Source organism: Schistocerca serialis, chromosome 5 (genome assembly GCF_023864345.2).
Source record: "Schistocerca serialis cubense isolate TAMUIC-IGC-003099 chromosome 5, iqSchSeri2.2, whole genome shotgun sequence".
NCBI lineage: Eukaryota > Metazoa > Arthropoda > Insecta > Orthoptera > Acrididae > Schistocerca > Schistocerca serialis.
Genome location: NC_064642.1, coordinates 24,712,702 through 24,727,579, shown reverse-complemented (window position 1 = coordinate 24,727,579; position 14,878 = coordinate 24,712,702). Strand labels below are relative to the sequence as shown.

General features: G+C 45.9%; 1 long non-coding RNA gene across 1 annotated transcript in view; it reads right to left on the bottom strand.

The window, feature by feature from the left end:
* Positions 1-528: 528 nt before the first annotated feature.
* LOC126481564 (uncharacterized) overlaps positions 529-14,878 on the bottom strand; it is a 172,825-nt gene continuing 158,475 nt past the window's right edge. Inside the window, exon 4 of the long non-coding RNA XR_007587590.1 lies at positions 529-592. This is a non-coding gene — a long non-coding RNA (uncharacterized LOC126481564). The remainder of the gene's footprint in view (positions 593-14,878) is intronic.

Genomic DNA, 14,878 nt, shown 5'->3' with positions numbered 1-14,878 from the left:
AGTGCACGGTACATCCAAACCGTCATCGAACCCATCGTTCTACCATTCCTAGACCGGCAAGGGAACTTGCTGTTCCAACAGGACAATGCACGTCCGCATGTATCCCGTGCCACCCAACGTGCTCTAGAAGGTGTAAGTCAACTACCCTGGCCAGTAAGATCTCCGGTTCTGTCCCCCACTGAGCATGTTTGGGACTGGATGAAGCGTCGTCTCACGCGGTCTGCACGTCCAGCACGAACGCTGGTCCAACTGAGGCACCAGGTGGAAATGGCATGGCAAGCCGTTCCACAGGACTACATCCAGCATCTCTACGATCGTCTCCATGGGAAAATAGCAGCCTGCATTGCTGCGAAAGGTGGATATACACTGTACTAGTGCCGACATTGTGCATGCTCTGTTGCCTGTGTCTATGTGCCTGTGGTTCTGTCAGTGTGATCATGTGATGTATCTGACCCCAGGAATGTGTCAATAAAGTTTCCCCTTCCTGGGACAATGAATTCACGGTGTTCTTATTTCAATTTCCAGGAGTGTTGCATGTAACGTTGGCAGCTGTGGCGCCTGGGCAAGGGGTAGGATTCGTGGGGTGGTCATGCTGGAAGAGACGACTAGAAGAAACATACAAGGCAAGCAAGAAAAATAAGCACTAAAGCAAAGAAAATTTCTGCAACGTCCACCTGTAAACACTGATTGGAGAAAAAGGTATAACAGACTGTTAAAGCAAGTAAACACCCCCGCAGAGTATAGACAAGAGAGAATTAAGGCGCCAGCAAAACACAAAAGAAAATTCCGTGGCCGCGAGGCACCGGGTTCTCCGTATAACTCATGTCGTATCAGGCCCAGTCGTCTAATATAGGGTGCCTAGGAAACTGTTTTCTCGAATGGGTAGATAACAATTGAAGCAAATCTTATTAATGGAGTTTATAACAGTAAGTAAAGTAACAAAACTTAACTTTGCGTTTTCACAAAGAGGTGTCGCAAGTAGTTGGTGACGTGCAAATAATGAATTTCCTTTGGTATATACAATTTCAATGCAGGCAAAACACAACAGTTCGTAAGCCACTGCTAAAGCATTAGTACAAGGGCTCGCCTTGTAGGGCAGCCGCGATAAGCGGGGCGGCGCTTATGTTCTCTTCTTCTAGGGGCCGCTCCTGTCGCGGTGTCGTCCTAGTCAGCGCACCATCGGCTGACGTCTTCTCACAGCCCTTTCTGCTGTAACGTTCCAGGCCAACGTGCTGGAGCTTGATGTTACGCCAGAACTGATATGGATCTGTAATTCAGCAGATTGCTCCTATTTGCCATCTTCAGTACGTCAAGGAGCAGTTATAACAGGTGTGGAGAAGCTTCCTAAAGAGAGGATACAATGGCCTTATGAGACACTTCCCAATCTAATCAGCGCATGCATCCAGGCTGGAAGGGAATACAGCCAGATTCTTTATTAGTATGATTCGAGTTCGTAATCATTGCAATAACATCACATACCTTAGCAACCTGTAAAGTTACATTTCGTTTATGCTCCCCTTCTGGTTTCTTCCCCTTTTTTTGTCAGGCAGTAAACAACCATCTGGAATCTTCCTGTGCTTCCAGGTCTCTTCCACGTATGCAGCCTCCTGACATGATTATTAAACGAAATGAAACTTCCTGGCAGATTAAAACTGTGTGCCGGACCGAGACTCGAACTCAAGACCTTTGCTTTCGCGGGCAAGTGCTCTACCAACTGAGCTGCCGAAGCACGACTCACGCCCGGTACTCACAGCTATACTTCTGCCAGTATCTCGTCTCCTACCTTCCAAACTGTTGCTCTGTGCAAAATTCTAGCATGCGAGTTGCCCTTTCATTCCTTGCCCCGAATCCTTGTTGTCCTACAGTTCCTTCTCTTCTACCGTCGAAGTCCAGCATCCAGATTTTCTTTTTCTTTAACTCTTTAACTATCTTAATTACTGACTAGCTCCAAAATCCATCATGATTGGGGGAGAGGGGGGGGGGGGCTGCGCGGGGGGCACAGGAAGGGCATGCGGCCATGTCTTAAATTAATCGTACGGAATCGGTTACTTAGCCTTGGTGGCGTGAGGCGGTGTGAGACAAAAACAGAAGAGAAAGAAGATCTTTGAACGTAGTAAACCTGATTTATTTTCAGGAAATCAATTTCAACACAGTTACAAGACCACGTATCAAACTGTTTTTATGCTCCCCAACTACCGTGTCAAATATTATCCCCAGAATGCGCAGTATATTAGTATGGAAAATTACAACAAAGTAAAAGCAAGAAAACTGCTGAAAATTAATTTAGAATTATTGAAAAGAAAGGTATACGACAAACTGGTGCAGAAATGTTATTATTCAGGGGAAATGTTCATGATGGACGATCTGAAAATTTCAGCAAGATACGTAGGATTAAACACTGTTATTTGAAAAAAAGAATATCAATTGTACGTCAATTACGTATCCAATGCAGTAGATCATACTGATGATATTTTAAGAAAAAAAGTAAACCAATTATTTTTGTTTTGAATAGTCTGCTGTACATGAAGACTGTGACTTGGAATTGTATGTTATGAAACAAAAACTTCTAATCTCTTCTACTCAAGCAGTAACACAAATGAAAACACTGATAAAATCTGTGCAGTTGTAATGTATTATGCCTATAGAAGAAATGTACACATGGTGATAGATCTACAACAAACCTGGTCAAATAAAGGAAGTGACCAAAATGTTAATGATAGAAATTTCAATGAAATTTTCACTTTACAGCAGAGCGTGCGCCGATATGAAACTTCCTGGCAGCTTAAAACGGTGTGTCTGTTGGAGACTGGAACAGTCCCCCAAGATAGGTAGAGGTCCCGAGTTGGAGTCTCGGTCCGACACGCGGTTTTAATCTGCCAGGGAGTTTCATACAAACTATGACTGTCCAGTTCGCCATGGTTGATGGCACTCGCACCGGCAGCCCGTTTCCCGACTCAAGGCCCACTAAGTGGCTGTCCGACGCTGTACAACCAAGTACAGCTACATCTACATCTACATGCATACTCCGCAAGCCACCTGACGATGTGTGGCGGAGGGTACCTTGAGTACCTCTACCGGTTGTCCCTTCTATTCCAGTCTCGTATGTTCCTGGAAACAAGGATTGTCGGTATGCCTCCGTGTTCGCTCTAATCTGTCTGATTTTATCCTCATGGGTCTCTTCGCGAGATATACGTAGGAGGGAGCAATATACTGCTTGACTCTTCGGTGAAGGTACGTTCTCGAAACTTCAACAAAAGCCCGTACCGAGCTACCGAGCGTCTCTCTTGCAGAGTCTTCCACTGGAGTTTATCTATCATCTCCGTAACGCTTTCGCGACTACTAAATGATCCTGTAACGAAGCGCGCTGCTCTCCGTTGGATCTCCTCTATCTCTTCTATCAACCCTATCTGGTACGGATCCCACACTGCTGAGCAGTATTCAAGCAGTGGGCGAACAAGTGTACTGTAACCTACTTCCTTTGTTTTCGGATTGCATTTGCTTAGGATTCTTCCAATGAAGCTCACTGTGGCATCTGCTTTACCGACGATCAACTTTATATGATCATTCCATTTTAAATCACTCCTAATACGTACTCCTAGATAATTTATGGAATTTACTGCTTCCAGTTGCTGACCTGCTATTTTGTAGCTAAATGATAAGGGATTTTTCTTTCTGTGTATTCGCAGCACATTACACTTGTGTACATTGAGATTCAATTGCCATTCCCTGCACCATGCGTCAATTCGCTGCGGATCCTCCTGCATTTGATTACAATTTTCCATTGTTACAACCTCTCGATATACGACAGCGTCATCCGCAAAAAGCCACAGTGAACTTCCGATGTTATCCACAAGGTCATTTATGTATAATGTGAACAGCAGCGGTCCTACGACACTCCCCTGCGGCACACCTGAAATCACTCTTACTTCGGAAGGCTTCTCTCCATTGGGAGACAGTATGTCTGTCCTCTCTGGCGCTAGTCGCTTGGGGCTGTCGAGATTCTTCATGGACTGAGTACGGCCAAGGTGAACCCATCGAGTCCATTTTCGTATGACAGTCGTAAGGTCCCGACTAATGTGAGTAAGCGACACCGCTCAACGATAAGCTACAGCCTCGAACGGCCGTGGTCTTTCCAGAAACAACAGGGATTAAAATGTGTTTTTAGGAGTATAAACTCTCTACGTAATCTTCCATTATATACAGGACACGGATAGCGTTTGTGCTGCCAACTTTGTTGTATTGCACTGAAATGCTAGCCATTAGAATATTCAGGGACGCAGTACGCTGGACGGCGTCGTGTTACGGCGGCCACGGCCCTGCTGGAACACAGTGCACAGCCCTGCTGGAACACAGTGCACAGCCCGCGCTGCTACGCCCTGTGGAGCCCGCGTGGGCGGCCGGTCGCCGCATTGTCCGCGCCTCACTCGGCGGCCGCTCTGCCTCTGCCTCTGCCGTCCTCCGCGGCGCGTTAGTTCCGCGCCTGCCGCTGGAGAGGGGCGCGGCGTGGCACTGAGGGCAGAGCGAGCTCCGCACGGTCCCCCCGTTCTCTGGTAGCTCCGCCCGTCCGAACGACAACGTCTTGCGCGCCATCGTACCGCACACGGAATGACATCCTACCAAGCACGAGGTACGAATGTTCAAATGGGTGTGCATTCTTAAGGGAACAAACTGCTGAGGTCACCGGTCCCTAACCCTCCTACACACCACTTAAACTAACTTACGCTAAGGACAACACACACACCCATGTACAAGGTACACTGAGGTGGCTAAAGTCGTGGGATACTTCCTAATATCGTGTCACACATTCTTTTGCCCTGCATAGGGCATCACCTCGACGTAACACGGACTCAGTACGTCGTTCGAAGTCCCCAGCTGAAATGCTGGGTCACACTGCCTCTATACCCGTCAATAATCTCCAAAGTGTTGCGGGTGCTGGATTTTGTGCACAAATTGACCTCTCGATCGTGTCATATAAATGTTCAACAGCGTTCACATCAGAGCTTCAGCGATGGGAGGTGGTGGGGGAGGAGTCGGGGAGAGGGGAGAGCGCAGTCATTCGCTGTAACTGTCCGGAATGATCTTCGAATGAGTGGCCACAACTAGTGACCTGGCGACATGGCACATGGTCATCCATACAGATTCCATCGTTGTTCGGGAATATGATGTCCGTGAGTGGCTGCGAATGGTCTCCAATTAGCCGAATGCAACCATTTTCAGTTAATGAGAAGTCCAGCTGGACCATAGGACCCAGTCCTTTCCATGTACACTACTCGCCATTAAAATTGCTCCACGAAGAAGAAAGAAACGGGTATTCATTGGACAAATATATTATACTAGAACTGACATGTGATTACATTTTCACGCAATTTGGGTGCATAGATCCTGAGAAATCACTACCCAGAACAACCACCTCTGGCCGTAATAACGGCCTTGATACGCCTGGGCATTGAGTCAAACAGAGCTTGGATGGCGTGTACAGGTACAGCTGCCCATGCAGCTTCAACACGATACCACAGTTCATCCAGAGTAGTGACTGGCGTATTGTGACGAGCCAGTTGCTCGGCCACCATTGACCAGACGTTTTCAGTTGGTGAGAGACCTGGAGAATGTGCTGGCCAGGGCAGCACTCGAACATTTTCTGTATCCAGAAAGGCCCGTACAGGACCTGCAACATGCGGTCTTGCATTATCCTCCTGAAATTTAGGGTTTCGCAGGGATCGAATGAAGGGTAGAGCCACGGGTCGTAACATATCTGAAATGAAACGTCCACTGTTCAAAGTGCCGTCAATGCGAACAAGAGGTGGCCGAGACGTGTAACCAATGGCAGCCCATACCATCACGCCGGGTGATACGCCAGTATGGCGATGAGGAATACACGCTTCCAATGTGCGTTCCCCGTGATGTTGCCAAACACGGAAGCGACCATCATGATGCTGTAAACAGAACCTGGATTCATCCGAAAAAATAACGTTTTGACATTCGTGCACCCAGGTTCGTCGCTGAGTACACCATCGCCGGCGCTCCTGTCTGTGATGCAGCGTCAAGGGTAACCGCAGACACGGTCTCCGAGCTGATAGTCCATGCTGCTGCAAACGTCGTCGAACTGTTCGTGGAGATGGTTGTTGTCTTGCAAACGTCCCCATCTGTTGACTCAGGGATCGAGACGTGGCTGCACGATCCGTTACAGTCATGCGGATAAGATGCCTGTCATCTCGACTGCTAGTGATACGAGGCCGTTGGGATCCAGCACGGCGTTCCGTATTACCCTCCTGAACCCACCGATTCCATATTCTGCTGTGATCTCGACCAAGGCGAGCAGAAATGTCGCGATACGATAAACCGCAATCGCGACAAGCTACAATCCGATTTTTATCAAAGTCGGAAACGTGATGGTACGCATTTCTCCTCCTTACACGAAGCATCACAACAACGTTTCACCAGGCAACGCCGGTCAACTGCTGTTTGTGTATAAGAAATCGGTTGGAAACTTTGCTCATGTGAGCACGTTGTAAGTGTCTCCACCGGCGCCATCCTTGTGTGAATGCTCTGAAAAGCTAATCATTTTCATATCACAGCATCTTCTTCCTGTCCGTTAAATTTCGAGTCTGTAGCACGTCATCTTCGTGGTGTAGCAATTTTTAATGGCCAGTAGTGTAAACACAGCCGGCACCATTACGGAGCCACCACCAGCTTCCTCAGCGCCTTGTTGACAACTCGGGTCCATGGCTTCGTGGGACCTGAGCACACTCGTACCCTCACGTCAGCTCTTACAAACTGAAATGGGGACTCATCTGACCAGGCCACTGTTTTCCAGCCGTCTTCCGTCTAACCGATATGGTGACGAGCCGACAAGAGGCGATGTCATGTTGTTACCAAAGGCACTAGCGTCGGCCATCTGTTGCCATATCCCGTTAACGCCCGATTTCGCCACACTGCCCTAACGGATACTGTCGTCGTACATCCCACATCGATTTCTGCAGTTATTTCACGCAGTCTTCCTTCTCCGTTTCTAGGCGCTTCAGTCCGGAACCGCGCTGCTGCTATGGTCGCAGGTTCGAATCCTGCCTCGGGCATGGATGTGTATAATGTCCTTAGGTTAGTTACGTTTAAGTTGCTCTAAGTCTAGGGGACTGATGACCTCAGACGTTAAGTCCCATAGTGCTTAGAGCCATTTGCACCATTCGTGAGAGATAATACCTGAAATTTGGTATTCCCGGCACACTCTTGACAATGTAGATCTCGGAATATCAAATTCCCTAATGATTTCCAGAATCGAATGTTCCTCACGTGTAACTCCATTCCTCGTTCAAAGTCTGTTAGTGCCTGTCGTGCAGCTATAATCCCGTCGGAAACCGCTTGATATGACTGAGTACAAATGATAGCTTCGCCAGCGCACCGGCCTTTTATACCTTGTGCACGTAACACTGCCGCTATCTGTGTGTGTGTGTGTGTGTGTGTGTGTGTGTGTGTGTGTGCATATCGCTGTGCTATGACTTTTGTCACCACAGTGCACGCTCCTGCACATTAAAACCGCACCACCACGAGGGCACCAGGCAATTAAGGCCAGACTGGTAAGAACTGTACTACATTGTAACTAACCGGTTACTATGGGTTATTCCTTATTATTGGGAATGGAAATACTTATTGCTTATGAAATCAACGTGAGAAGAATAGGGTCGCCACCGACTCAAACCATACAACTAATCAAAGATTTGGTCGAGTCGGAAAATAAATTAATTTGATCACAGACCAAAAACTCACAAAAATGCATACGTTGTGAGGTCGCTCACTGCGGATACGATGTAATTAATAGTATTGCCCGTGCGCTGTTCACGACAATCAAACATTTAAAATAAAATAGAAAATGCATGAACACTGCATAAGATCAGCTCCCAGTAACACACCTGAAAATATGACTTAATCTAAAGCATTTGTTATAAAATACAAGAGGAGACTAATCACTGGAGCTGTGCATAAGGAAACGCATTGGATGTGCTAATGGGAAAGCTACGAGGTGAGTGGCTTAGGCGCAAAAACGTAATCTCGGAACACAAGAGAAAATTGTAGATAAAATCATTTATTCCTAAACTAAGGATGTGAGGCATGTACACGATTCCTGATAACACGTGGTTTGTGGAGGCACAATTTCTAGGTATAGTGCCAAATTGCAACAATATCACATCATACAATCATGTTAACATTTTCTAAAACAAACATGCGATCGGACAGTTAGTGATGCCGGTAGCCCAACAACTATAATGTTCTACCACGTGGTTGGCTCCCCACGGACGAAAGACACGGAAAGCAAGGAAAATTTACGAGAAGGCAAGGCTCTAAATATTTAGAAAGGTGAAAGCTTATACAGGCACAGCTGAAGGCAAACAGACATTTATACAGAAGCTAGTGCTCACTTCTTATCGACACCTTTGTGTGGCGCTCTTCCGGCGGATCCAAGTCTACTACAGAAATTTGCTAAAAGAAAAATCTGCCAAAGTTTTGCATTCCTTGCTGCGACAAGGCAAAGCAATCTTCCAGATTTGAAAAGCGAGACCAAGGGCTAACAGCTCTCCCCTCGCCAAGTAACAACGCGCCACGCGGTCAGTCTAACTCACCCTTCTTCGACTGGAGCACAGCTGTGGACGCTTCCCGTACCGGCGGCAGACTGCCTCCCGCCTCTCCAGCCTCTTCCACGCTCCGCGTGGACCGGAAAACCCCAAGATGCCATTTCCGCCACCAACCTAACGCAGGTGGATTTCTCCCAAGTAGCGGAAACCTCTTTCCCTACTTGACCACTACGAAAGTTGGCTATTCTGTACAACTGCTGCTGAATCTGTACGACTATCGCAGACTTTCTGCAGCAGACTACGCCACCGTCTAGCAACGTGACACACAACCACATTCATTCAATCACACCACTATGAGAGTAAAGAGAATAGAGAAACAAGGAAATGAAAGAGAAATGGTAATGAAAATGGGCTACCGGACTAATGAAAGGTGGCTACAGGACCCTTTCAACATGCCTGAATATTCAAACGACAGACATTTCAGCGCAATAGGAGAAAGTTGGTAACACAAGGGCTGTCTGTATCCTGTATATAACGGGAGAGTTTGTCACCCAGGAAGCACATTTGAATCCTGGGTATCTGTGGAAAGATCGCGGCCATTCGAGACTGTGGTTTATCGTTGTGCGGTATTGCTTGCTCACGTTCGTCGGCATCCTACGACCCTTATGCGAATGTACAGTGGATGAGTTCAGCCTGGTAGTGCTCAATCCCACGCAGGACCCCGACAGCCCAAGACGACTAGCACCCGAGAGGACAGAGATATTGATTACCTGGCTGTCCAGAGCCGACAGCCGCTTAACGGGCCTTCAGTCGGGAAACGGGCTCGGTTGCTGCAAAACAAGCCTCCACAACCACATTGCCACAACGTACGAAGTGCCATGGTCTGTCTGCACGGCGGCCATTTCTGCGACTTCCCTTGACGCGCCCGCAGAGAGAGTGGCGCGTCCAACAGCAACTCTGGACACAGGAATCACGTGTACAGTATATATAGTGTGCAAAGTATGTATAGTATGTACAGGAAGTGTATGCGGAGGTGTTCGTTGCATGGGTATTCGATTAGCAGTAATAGTAAATTTGTATCGTAGTAGTACTGACTGGTTGTACCGTGGGACTGTGTGTGCACTGCTTGGATAGCGGTTGTCAAACACTAGAATCGCAGCAGGTATACCTGCGAGGCAGTGTGATGGCGACCGTTGTTAGTCGAGGAGCGGTCATGTACCAAATAGTTTCATCTTTTGACTTCAGTTTTACATGTTGTTGTTGTTGTGGTCTTCAGTCCTGAGACTGGTTTGTTGCAGCTCTCCATGCTACTCTATCCTGTGCAAGCTTCTTCATCTCCCGGTACTTGCTGCAACCTACATCCTTCTGAATCTGCTTAGTGTATTCATCTCTTGGCCTCCCTCTACGATTTTTACCCTCCACGCTGACCTCCAATACTAAATTGGTGATCCCTTGATGCCTCAGAACATGTCCTACCAACAAAAGAAATATTCGGAGTAGGTATTAAAATTCATGGAGAAGAAATAAAAACTTTGAGGTTCGCCGATGACATTGTAATTCTGTCAAAAACAGCAAAGGACTTGGAAGAGCAGTTGAATGGAATGGACAGTGTCTTGAAAGGAGGATATAAGATGAACATCAACAAAAGCAAAACAAGGATAATGGAATGTAGTCGAATTAAGTCGGGTGATGCTGAGGGAATTAGATTAGGAAATGAGACACTTAAAGTAGTAAGGGAGTTTTGCTATTTGGGGAGCAAAATAACTGATGATGGTCGAAGGAGAGAGGATATAAAATGTAGACTGGCAATGGCAAGGAAAGCGTTTCTGAAGAAGAGAGATTTGTTAACATCGAGTATAGATTTAAGTGTCAGGAAGTCATTTCTGAAAGTATTTGTATGGAATGTAGCCATGTATGGAAGTGAAACATGGACGATAAATAGTTTGGACAAGAAGAGAATAGAAGCTTTCGAAATGTGGTGCTACAGAAGAATGCTGAAGATTAGATGGGTAGATCACATAACTAATGAGGAAGTATTGAATAGGATTCGGGAGAAGAGAAGTTTGTGGCACAACTTGACCAGAAGAAGGGATCGGTTGGTAGGACATGTTCTGAGGCATCAACGCATCACCAATTTAGTATTGGAGGGCAGCGTGGAGGGTAAAAATCGTAGAGGGAGACCAAGAGATGAATACACTAAGCAGATTCAGAAGGATGTAGGTTGCAGTAGGCACTGGGAGATGAAGAAGCTTGCAGAGGATAGAGTAGCATGGAGAGCTGCATCAAACCAGTCTCAGGACTGAAGACAACAACAACAACATAGTGTAACTCATGTAAGCCCTCCCTCAAACCTGTCATGTTACATCTTCACAGATCCGATGATGGCACCTTTAGTGTGTTGAACCCGGTTGTCCAGTAAACAGTATTTAAGCGGTCTTGTCTTCCGAATTATTTTTACAACAGTGTGATTGCCCCACTACGCATTGTGTGTTCACTGCAAAAGGAATATTAGAGTTAAGAGTGGCGTCGATGAAGTCTCTATAGATGCCGTATAACCTGCCACAGAACAAGGGACCATCCTGGCCTTCACCGGGAATCAAAGACCTGGATAGCTAAACAATAATTTGAACCGTCATGAATTTAGAGCGGAAGCCCATTTGGGACGATACAGAAGCTCGTACTGGAGTAAGCTGGACAAAACCTGCTGTAGTCCTATTTACGTGAATCATCTCAGTACTGGTCTTCGACACAGGGTCATCGCGAAAACCTAAATTTGGAGAGTTGGATGGGAATTTGAACCCCACTTTCTCCTGAATGCAGTTCCAGTCTCTTAAATACTTAACACATTCCACTGTATTGAGTACGTAACACGTCGTCTGTCCGAATACTTAAGCAATACCCCACTCAGTGGAAAGGTCGATTTTTGTCCGCTGAAGCGCTGAACGGTTCTATTCCAGTCAGGCTCATGCACAACGCTCACGGGAGGAAGTATGATGGTTTATTGACTTATTTCGTACTTGTTTGGCATTTTTGTATTCTATTAGCGGTAGTTCTGTCCTTCTGCCTTAACGAAATACCTGAAATATTACGCTTACACAGTTTATCAGTTTTAAAGTAGTTTCGAGCTATGTACGTAATTGTCTGACGTAAACTGACGTTGTATAATGTTCTACGTTTGTTCAGTTTTAAAGTAGTTTCGAGTTATTTACGTACTTGTCTGACGTAAACTCACGTTGTACAATGCTCTACGTTTGTTTCCATATTAATTAAATACTAATTTTAAGGACACTAATGAACACCACAGCAACAACAGTATTATTCATAGTACTAGGAACATGCCGTTTTTAGAGCGACTGATGTACATTATATCGTAGCTCATTTCCTGTAATTGTACAAAAAACATACAAAAGGAAGGAAGGAAAACTCCAAGTTTATAGTGGTCATTTGATGCGGAGCTGGAACACCCGTAAGGCTGAGAAGGAAATCGGTCGTGACCTTTTCAAAGGAATCATCCCGGTATTTGCTTGTAGCTGTTTAGGAAAACCACACAAAACCCAAATCAGGTCGGTCGGACGGGGATTTGAAGCGTCGTCCGGTGTGTTGACCAACTCGGCACACCACGCAGGACGTATTGTATAGTGGCAATGCATCTTTTCACAGTACAACATCTGTCAGGCTCCAAACTCCCCAAGAGGTCTCCGATCTACACCTACATCTACATTTATACTCCACAAGCCACCCAACGGTGAGTGGCGGAGGGCACTTTACGTGCCACTGTCATTACCTCCCTTTCCTGTTCCAGTCGCGTATGGTTCGCGGGAAGAACGACTGTCTGAAAACCTCCGTGCGCGCTCGAATCTCTCTAATTTTACATTCGTGATCTCCTCGGGAGGTATAAGTAGGGGGAAGCAATATATTCGAGACCTCATCCAGAAACGCAAGCTCTCGAAACCTGGCGAGCAAGCAACACCGCGATGCAGAGCGCCTCTCTTGCAGAGTCTGCCACTTGAGTTTGTTAAACATCTCCGTAACGCTATCACGGTTACCAAATAACCCTGTGACGAAACGCGCCGCTCTTCTTTGGATCTTCTCTATCTCCTCCGTCAACCCGATCTGCTACGGATACCAAACTGATGAGCAATACTCAAGTATAGGTCGAATGAGTGTTTTGTAAGCCACCTCCTTTGTTGATGGACTACATTTTCTAAGGACTCTCCCAATGAATCTCAACCTGGTACCCGCCTTACCAACAATTGATTTTATATGACCATTCCACTTCAAATCGTTCCGCACGCATACTCCCAGATATTTTACAGAAGTAACTGCTACCAGTGTTTGTTCCGCTATCATATAATTATACAATAAAGGATCCTTCTTTCTATGTATTCGCAATACATTACATTTATCTATGTTAAGGGTCAGTTGCCACTCCCTGCACCAAGTGCCTATCCGCTGCAGATCTTCCTGCATTTCACTATAATTTTCTAATGCTGCAACTTCTCTGTATACTACAGCATCATCCGCGAAAAGCCGCATGGAACTTCCGACACTATCTACTAGGTCATTTATACATATTGTGAAAAGTAATGGTCCCATAACACTCCCCTGTGGCACGCCAGAGGTTACTTTAACGTCTGTAGACGTCTCTCCATTGATAACAACATGCTGTCTTCTGTTTGCTAAAAACTCTTCAATCCAGCCACACAGCTGGTCTGATATTCCGTAGGCTCTTACTTTGTTTATCAGGCGACAGAGCGGAACTGTATCGAACGCCTTCCGGAAGTCAAGAAAAATAGCATCTACCTGGGAGCCTGTATCTAATATTTTCTGGGTCTCATGAACAAATAAAGCGAGTTGGGTCTCACACGATCGCTGTTTTTGGAATCCATGTTGATTCCTACGTAGTAGATTCTGGGTTTCCAAAAACGACATGATACTCGAGCAAAAAACATGTTCTAAAATTCTACAACAGATCGACGTCAGAGATATAGGTCTATAGTTTTGCGCATCTGCTCGACGACCCTTCTTGAAGACTGGGACTACCTGTGCTCTTTTCCAATCATTTGGAACCTTCCGTTCCTCTAGAAACTTGCGGTACACGGCTGTTAGAAGGGGGCAAGTTCTTTCGCGTACTCTGTGTAGAATCGAATTGGTATCCCGTCAGGTCCAGCGGACTTTCCTCTGTTGAGTGATTCCAGTTGCTTTTCTATTCCTTGGACACTTATTTCGATGTCAGCCATTTTTTCGTTTGTGCGAGGATTTAGAGAAAGAACTGCAGCGCGGTCTTCCTCTGTGAAACAGCTTTGGAAAAATGTGTTTAGTATTTCAGCTTTACGCGTGTCATCCTCTGTTTCAATGCCATCATCATCCCGGAGTGTGTGGATATGCTGTTTCGAGCCACTTACTGATTTAACGTAAGACCAGAACTTCCGAGGATTTTCTGTCAAGTCGGTACAAAGAATTTTACTTTCGAATTCACTGAACGCTTCACGCATAGCCCTCCTTACGCTAACTTTGGCATCGTTTAGCTTCTGTTTGTCTGAGAGGTTTTGGCTGCGTTTAAACTTGGAGTGAAGCTCTCTTTGCTTTCGCAGTAGTTTCCTAAATTTGTTGTTGTACCACGGTGGGTTTTTCCCGTCCCTCACAGTTTTACTCGGCACGTACCTGTCTAAAACGCATTCTACGATTGCCTTGAACTTTTTCCATAAACACTCAACATTGTCAGTGTCGGAACAGAAATTTTCGTTTTGATCTGTTAGGTAGTCTGAAATCTGCCTTCTATTACTCTTGCTAAACAGATAAACCTTCCTCCCTTTTTTTATATTCCTATTAACTCCCATATTCAGGGATGCTGCAACGGCCTTATGATCACTGATTCCCTGTTCTGCACATACAGAGTCGAAAAGTTCAGATCTGTTTGTTATCAGTAGGTCCAAGATGTTATCTCCACGAGTCGGTTCTCTGCTTAATTGCTCGAGGTAATTTTCGGATAGTGCACTCAGTATAATGTCACTCGATGCTCTGTCCCTACCACCCGTCCTAAACATCTGAGTGTCCCAGTCTATATTTGGTAAATTGAAATCTCCACCTAAGACTATAGCATGCTGAGAAAATTTATGTGAAATGTATTCCAAATTTTCTCTCAGTTGTTCTGCCACTAATGCTGCTGAGTCGGGAGGACGGTAAAAGGAGCCAATTATTAACCTAGCTCGGTTGTTGAGTGTAACCTCCACCTATAATAATTCACAGGAACTATCCACTTCTACTTCACTACAGGATAAACTACTACTAACAGCGACGAACACTCCACCACC